Source organism: Dasypus novemcinctus, chromosome 11 (genome assembly GCF_030445035.2).
Source record: "Dasypus novemcinctus isolate mDasNov1 chromosome 11, mDasNov1.1.hap2, whole genome shotgun sequence".
Lineage (NCBI taxonomy): Eukaryota > Metazoa > Chordata > Mammalia > Cingulata > Dasypodidae > Dasypus > Dasypus novemcinctus.
The window spans coordinates 120210387-120218931 of NC_080683.1; the positions used below are offsets into that span (position 1 = coordinate 120210387).

At 38.2% G+C, this 8545-nt stretch overlaps 1 long non-coding RNA gene across 1 annotated transcript; it reads right to left on the reverse strand.

Moving 5' to 3' along the window:
* Positions 1–762: 762 nt before the first annotated feature.
* On the reverse strand, positions 763–7563 carry LOC139440026 (uncharacterized). The gene is made up of 2 exons (XR_011650161.1): positions 7450–7563; positions 763–3722 (listed from the first exon to the last, which is right to left on the reverse strand). It is a non-coding gene; the product is annotated as an uncharacterized lncRNA (long non-coding RNA).
* Between the last annotated feature and the right edge of the window lie 982 nt (positions 7564–8545).

An 8545-nucleotide genomic window follows, 5' to 3' on the forward strand; every position in this document is an offset into this window, starting at 1 on the left:
AAATCTAGACAGAGACATAGTAGACTGAGAGGGAGAAGAAGAAGCCAGTAGGAAATGACACGTGACAGAGGCAGAAATACAGTCAAGGAACCTAAGGATTGTGGCAAGCTGTACCAGAATGCTGCAGACTCAGGGAGAAGGCATGGCTTGTTGACAGCTTGATTTTGGACTGCCCAAAGTGTGAGGCAATAAATTCCCATCGTTTGAACCAACCCATTCTGTGGCATTTGTCAAAGCATCCCTTACAAACCACGTTTCAATCGCTCAGTAGTCATGTGCTTGTAACTACCCTATTTGACAGCACAGAATAAATAGTCCAACATTGCATAAGGTTTTACTGGACAATCATGAAAATCTCTTTTTAACCATTATATAGTTTAGAGTGTCTTAGCTTCTCTAATAAAACCCTAATTTGATAGTTAACAATCGTTAAAATGATTTGTTATAAAATTAGAGTTATTACAAAATTGAATTGCACACACAGGGAAACTTGATATATAGAGTCAGCATTACAATTGAAGTGGGTAAAATTTGTATAATTCAGTAAATATTGGAACAACCATATTTTACTACAGAAAAATAATATTTGCCCTCTACATGCCCCCACAAATCAGAATACTTGACCATTGTACTAACGAATTAAATTAGCAAAATTAAATTTTAAAATTTTAAAGAAACTGTAAAGCAAGATTATATTGTGAACTTGAAATAAGAAAAGATTCTTAAACCTGGTAGCAAAAGCAAAAATAAAAAAGTCAACTATTAGTTTCAACATATTAAAATTTATAAAAGTCTGTACTTTTCGAACATTCTAACAATCAAAAAGACAAGCCACCAACTGGAAGAAGGTGTTGCAATGCATGTCAGCTACAATTAATTAATTTACAGAATATGTAACTAATCTCTACCAATATAAAAGAAATAAAGAAAAATGGGTAAAGGATATAAAACAGCAACTCACAGAAGAGAAACTGCAAATGATCATTAAATATGAAACCAGCAGAAACTTGCTAATTGCCAGGAAATATTATTAAAACAAAGAGATAGGATTTCACAATCATCAGTCTGGGAAAATCGTAGGGCTTTGTAATTATTAAGTTTTGGAGAGAATGAGGAGAAATATGTACTCAAATAAACAGCTGCTTGATATAGAAATTTGGACTGGCAAATTCAAGGCCCATTTGGAAATATTTTGTATCTCACAGAAGTACACTTTAGTCATCATGCCGTTAATATTATTAATGCTAAATCCAGGGAAACACATGCTGGGAGTATTGGCAATGTTCCTAAGAGTTAAAATTTGAAACACCTAAAACGTCCATCGATATTAAGGTAAACAGATGAATTCTGATTTAATTGGAAAGTGGATTGTTAGCATATGCTAAAACAAATAAAAAAGACCCACAAGTCTTAACATGCATGAATGTTAAAAATAAAATACTGAGTAGAAAACCAGAAAACTTGTTAAAGCCTATAAAGAAAATTTTAAAATATACAAATTTTTTTACATTTTATTACACATATTTATAATGCAATTAAAATCCATGCATGGTGTGAACAGAATCTGGAATAAGCACAAAGTAGAATGCAGCAAAAACTTCTTAATACAAGTTAGAATGTAGAAATGAAGTGGAAAAATACAATTAATTCATCTGAGTGTTGAGATCAGTGACTTTTTATACCATTCTCTAAATGTAAATTTCCTTCGAATACTTCTTATTTCAACAAATTACTAAACAGTGGAAGCTACAGGAGAATATATGTCATTATGACATAAACAAAGTTATAAAGGAAAACAGTTAGCAGTTTGAATTCATTAAAAAATGTGACAAATAGTCAAATTGTAAAGAGACAACACCATCATGTATATTTCTTGTAATTACAAAATGAAAACAATATACAATCTAGATGATTTTCATTCTTCAAGTATTCAATCAAGAATAGTATTGAATTTTTAAAAATAAATAAATAATTAAAAAAAAAAAGTATAGTATTGATATACAGAGCTAGGCTGTTTATATTCCCTGATTACTTTCTACTAAATTTCAAATAAATGGAAGTTTGCATCTATGTATTTTTAGTGTTAATTTTAACCACCAATTAAATGGGTTTTCTAAAGCTTGTTTGAATACCGGTCTGAGTAACTAAAATTTTGAAAATTGATTTAATATTATTTTTCATAAATTATTTCTTTTGGAGCAATTCATTAAATAAATGAAGCATTTTTATATTGTATGATATTATTTTTTCAATATTTATTACTTTTTTAAATGTGCTTCTCAAGACCTGAGGTGATTAGAGTTTTTGAAAGGGATAATATAATTCTACAGCAAATATTGAAAATTTCACTGATTCATTCAAGAATCATGAGATTAACATTGAAGAAATATAGTATATTTTTATCTACTGAATTACCAACAGTGAGTTATAAACTTTATGTAATCAACTCACATTTGTTTTATTATAGTCATTTGACCCAAGATAAGATTATAATTGGCTCAGAACACCCTCAAACACTTGTCCAAAACAAAAATCCTAGGTTACATCAATTCAGCTCTATTTCATTTTTAGAAAAGTGGAGGTATTGTTGAAAGAAATGAGGGTCATTAAGATATGGTATTTAGTATTCATTACCATAGGCCTAGAAAAACCTAGATGGGAGAAAACCAAACTACTGAGAATCCATATGGTAGTTCCCCTAAGTGAAATTTCAGCAATAAAAGCCCTTCCATGCAGCTATAGATATGTGGGCAAGTCTCATTGGTAATGGTTAATGTGTAAGATTATACCCAGAAAGTAGCTGATCTCAAGGCATCTTAGGGATGTATAATATGGAAAGAAAACTCAAGAAGAGATGGAAAGCTTTGTCAATAGTCCCAGTGCTAAGAGCTATCACTTAGTCTATAGATAGAAAACAGGTTAAAAAATAATTTGATGAAAACTTCTCCCATCAAGTATGTCTAAATACTTTCTCTTCATTGGGTCAAGGTTAATAAACCTTATTTTGTCTACCTTGCTTGAGACCTTCTTTGTTTCAATCTCATTATTTTCCTTCCTTCTCCAATATAGTCGGCAGAAAGATGGGTTTTCTTTGGTCTGGCAGTTAGACCCACCTTTAATATTTTGTGGCCCCAATGAAGAGTCTTTGTGTAAAGCTAACAAACTGTTAATGATATATGTCTGTCCTTCAAATTTGACAAGTGTTCCTCATATCACTCTAGAAGATGAAGTTTTAATTCAGATCCTCTGTGTTTCTAAGAACTTGGTGGCGATGGGTGGGCCAAGCCCTGGACGCTGGCCCTGGCCCACAGCTACTCTTTTCTTCCCAGCTGTGGTTTCACCCACCCCCACCCACAAGTCCAAGCTGTGTTTGTTCCTCTTGGGCAGTGGTGTGCCCTCAAGAGTACCAGTCTGGTAGATAATTGGTCCACACAGACCTTGGATTGGCTAAAGAACATTTGGGGATCAAAAGGGTTTTTAACAACCTGGGTCATGATGTGAAAACAAGAGGGCTGCTTGCAGACTCTGGGTGGGTACATCCACTTGTCACCATGGAGTCCTCACTTGCTGCACGTGGATGTGGCAGGAGGAATGCCAGAGCAGGGTTCTTTAAAGTCCAGGTAGGTCCTTCTTGCCAGGTCTAAGGGCAGCACTCCCTGTAGTAGTTTCCAGCAGATTACAGGGCTAAAAACATGGCCAGTCGAAGGCAGAGCCTATTTCCTCTAGAAAAAAGAGTGAAAAGCATGTTTTGGAATCCATCGTTTAAAACATTGGTCTATGATTTTAAGGTTAAAAACATATTTTGTACATCATTCTTTTTTTTTTTCTTTTTTAAAGATTTATTTATTTATTTATTTAATTTCCCCCCCTCCCCCAGTTGTCCGTTCCCGGTGTCTATTTGCTGCATCTTGCTTCCCCGTCCGCCTCTGTTGTCGTCAGCGGCACGGGAAGTGTGGGCGGCGCCATTCCTGGGCAGGCTGCTCTTTCTTTCACGCTGGGCGGCTTTTCCTCACGGGCGCACCCCTTGCGCGTGGGGCCCCCCCACGCGGGGGACACCCCTGCGTGGCACGGCACTCCCCGCGCGCATCAGCACCGCGCATGGCCAGCTCCACACGGGTCAAGGAGGCCCGGGGTTCGAACCGCGGACCCCCCATATGGCAGACGGACGCCCCAACCACTGGGCCAAAGTCCGTTTCCCTGTACATCATTCTTAGAACCTAATTGAGATCTATAAACTGTTTGCTGAACAAAGTAATAGGGAGATAAAAAGTTACTTCCAAAGACTTTGCACACTGTTGACATTTTACAAGAATGCAAGCTGGGAGGATGTACTAACTGGCAAGCAGAGAGTGGGAATAAATTTGCAAATACACTGTTGCTCAGAATTTATTTATTTTTCCTATCAAAAGGTAGCAAAGTCAGTGGGATGAAGATGAAGATATCTTAGTATACCATGGCTCGGTGAAGATGGGACCTCAACCTGAGCTAGGTCCATCTTGGAACACGTTCAAAGGTGTTAGCAGTTCTGGAGGACTTTGGCACAAAGAGAATTATATGAACCTGAGTAGAGTGCTGTCCTTGGCTATCCCGTTATACTGAGACCTGCTGAGAAAATTAACATTTAAAAAAATACAAGTTTATGGTTTATGAAATATAATTTAGATATACTCTTATGTTATATAGGATGAAAATACTTAAAAATGTATATGTGTCAGAGCTCTGGATGTTTTTTATCAAGTAAAATACGTAAATAATTTGCTCTGGTTAGAACAGGGGAAACCATGGCTGAAACCAACTTTCCCATGGATATTCATGTCTTTTTATTCCTACTTCAGTCAAGAGCCCGTAGCATATCTAGGCTGCCTGTTTTCCCTTAATTTTCCCTATTCTCATTAGGGGACTGAGTGTGGTACTTTATATGCATCTTGGAAGAGGTGTGTGCAATGCAATAAGGCTTTAGAACACCTTTAGAGGTTTTCTTCAAATTTCTTCAATTTCAAGAAAATAAGGTAACCCTGGTAATCCTCTCGTTTCTTTCTCTGCGTGTCTCTTTTTAATCAGGATTTAGAGCACATTTATATAATGTGTGAAGTTGGGAGATTACAAAACCAAACTTGAGTTTCCTTATAGATTATTCGTTTTAGGATCGACACTGCATGATGCAATATAGTAAGTTGAACTTTGCATGGAAGTTTCATAAAATAATCTAGATACAGAAATTAATGGGTTACTTCAAAAAAGCACTTAGCCAAGCCAGTCTCAACCATTTTAAAGGCATTGCATTATTTCCCTCTTAGATGTGAAAATTAAGGACAGATCCTGTGCTCACCCAGCCAATGGGGATCATGCTCTCCAAGGTGATGCACATAGAAAGGAGCAATAATGGGTTGAGAAAATCAGTGCCTAATTAAGAGCCTTTCTGTATCTGCCAAAATGGTGAAGTCTGTCTTTATTTAGTCAGCTTTCTCTCATTGCCTGTTTATATTTTCATACTGCAACATTTCTGTGGCAAGGGCATTGAAAAACAGGAGTTCTTTGCTCTCCACTGAGCAGACTTTGGCACTACAAGCTATAAATAATGACTTGCCTACCCCACTCAGGGACCTTGTGTAAAGGTGGAAGTGCGGAGGCAGCTTTGGCGCCCTGGCCCCCTGGCTCGGCTCTCCTCTTTCCCTAGAGCTGCCTCCTCCTTTCTTAGTTCCTGGTGCTTATAACCTTTTCCCTTCTCCTCTTCTCCTTTCCCCTCTTCTCCCTGAAAGGGGTACAAATGAAGTTCTACCACATTCTAAAAGCATCATCTCAACTATCTGTGTTATCCTTCTCAGGGAGTTTTGTATTTTATGAGGTTCATCTTAATAATGGAATAAAGCTAATAGTAGCATCGGTGACAAGATGGATGACATGTTAGTTTAGAGCACTAGTGGCTTTCTTATGGCTTCAAATAAAGCAATATGCCCCACCCAGAGTGCCAGTTTATGACGTGAGTGTTCCTTGGCATGCACAAAATTATTCACAGGAAAAGATAAGGGGTAGGGAAGAGGAAGAGGCCAAACAAGTACTTTCTGGTTACGACAGACGCAGGTATTTAAAAGCAGCTGTAACACAATGGAATACTTAAGGAAGCCCTCAAAATGTTTCCTTTCTACATAAATATTAAGAGTACTAAATCATGAGTCACAAATACAAAATTTACATTACAATAGTCTATTTAAAATTCAATCATTTCTCTCTCTTTCACAATATCTTTCATATCAAAGAGGAAAGTTTTGATTTTTAGTTTCTTAAACTCATGTTTGAATAACACTTCCTCAAAGATTGCTATTTAAAACCCAGATTTCCTTTGCAGAAGATATGTGTACTCTTAGATGACAGAATAAGTCTAACAAGTGTAACCTTCTCCACTTTATATACGATTTGCAGAACTTTGCAGAAATTGCACATCTGGCTGTTTGCCTGTGCACCTGATGTTATCCCAGGAGAAATTATATAAATTAAAGACAGACATAAAATGGGTCTTTTTTATTTCAACGCAGCAAACATATGTCCAAGAAAACAAAAGGAGTTAGGAGAAAAGGCAAGGGACACTATTGGTATTAAACTAAGAAATCAACCAAATGGGACAATAGAAAATGAATAGTGAGAAAAGAACAATAAAAAAACAGTGGAAATTAGCTTGTGGAAATACACCGCATGGGCCCAAGAGACCATTAAAATCATTTACTCCATTCCATATGTGGGATTTTTGCCTTTAGCTTTTTCTTCTTTTTTTAACTTTTGCAAAAGGTGCGACCTTGGCGCAGCCTTTGCTCTCTTTCTGTGGCCCTGTGTTCCACAGAATGCTGGAGATGGACGCCTCAGCTTCAGTCAAAGGGCGCAGGGCTCTTTGCCCCTCAGTGTCAGGGGTATGGTGCATGCATCCACACACACGTCAGTCCCGCTTGCCTATCACTTGGCTCCCTGTCTGCAGGACTGATAGAGCTAAAAATGAACTTATTACCTAACTGCAAGAGCAGGGCAGCTGGCTCGGGCCTCCTGACCCACCATGTTCCATGCTGCTCAAGGCCAGAGTCGACCTGTAGGAAGATTGCCACGTAGGAAGCTCCAGGGCTCAGTCCCTCCACCAGAACTCCTGCTGAATGAGCAGCAATGCTCTCAATCAACGAGAGGGAACTCCGGTGACCAGAAGTCTGTGCAGCAGCCAGAGAAGAGCGGAAGCAAGAGGCAGACAAACTGTGATATCTACCAGGAGCTTGTCCTCTCCTGGCTGGGCTAACCGTCACCCATTTCCCACCCTCAGAGCTGACAGCAGGGAGCCCAGCTTCCTGCAAGGCTTTTATTGCTGGCTTTGGATTCCTGTGGATGGCTCGGAGGACACTCATGGTCCAGCCCTCCTCGCCCCCACCTCCCAATCCCTGGACCAAGGCAGCAGAAGAGGCTTTAAGATGGTACCTTTCCTCGGAGCTGCAGAGGACAGTGGAGGCCTGCCTTTGCTGGTCAGGAGCCCAGTCAAGAAAGTGCAGCGCTGGGGAGCTGAGGAAGAAGCTCCTGGCACCTATCCCGGCCCCTCCCTCAGCTCCTCGGGAGAGCAGCTTGGAGCCACTGGCACACCCTTTGTGGATCCTTGGCCCTGTTCCCATCCGGAAAAGACTGCCTTGGGAAACTCCTCAATTATTCATAAGAGCAAAGTATTGGAAACCAATAACATTTTCATTAATTGCAAGATGAATACATATTGGTGTCTATTCACACAATGGGAAAAAGAAGGAAAGAAAGATAACATTTGGTTAACCTAGAGTCCCTCTGTCCACTCCAAATTGCTACTCCCTTTTCCAAATGAACCACTAATATGGTATCTTTGGCTTCCAAATGCTTTCATTTAACATTTTGTGTATGAAATTGAACCATGTTGTCTTGTCTAATAACTTTCATTCTCATTAGTTAATTGCATGAATTAATTATCTGCCTAACAAAACTTATATTTCTATTCCATTCTTCATAGACATTTGAATTGTTTCAAAATTTTTTTTCTATGGGGGATAATGCTGTTATGAAAAGTTTGATTTGGTATGTATTTATTCACAATTTTCATGGGAAAGGGAGAGGTAGGTCTGAGCCATAGGCTGTACATATTTTCAGTGTAGCTCATAATATCAAATATTTATTCAAAATGTTTATACTGATTCATATTTGCTTTGGCCTAGTATGAGAGTTCTTGTGTCTCCATATCCTCACCGACTTTTAACTATTGTCAGTCTTTTATTCCTTCTGGTGGACGTGAAGTGAAATCTCATTTTTGTTTACAATTTTATTTACTGACAATATACTGAGTATTGAGGTAGAGTAATTTTAAATCTTATTTAGGCATCTTTATATCTTTACTTTGTACAGTATCTGTTCAGGTCATTTGGTCATTTTTCTATTGGGTTTTCTGAACTTTTCTTATTTCCTGGTATGCAGTCTTTGTACAATCTGCACTGGAGTCTCTTTCTCTGATATAAGTCTTGCAAGTGTCTCCTCCTACTTTATGAAATGTTTTTTCACCTTT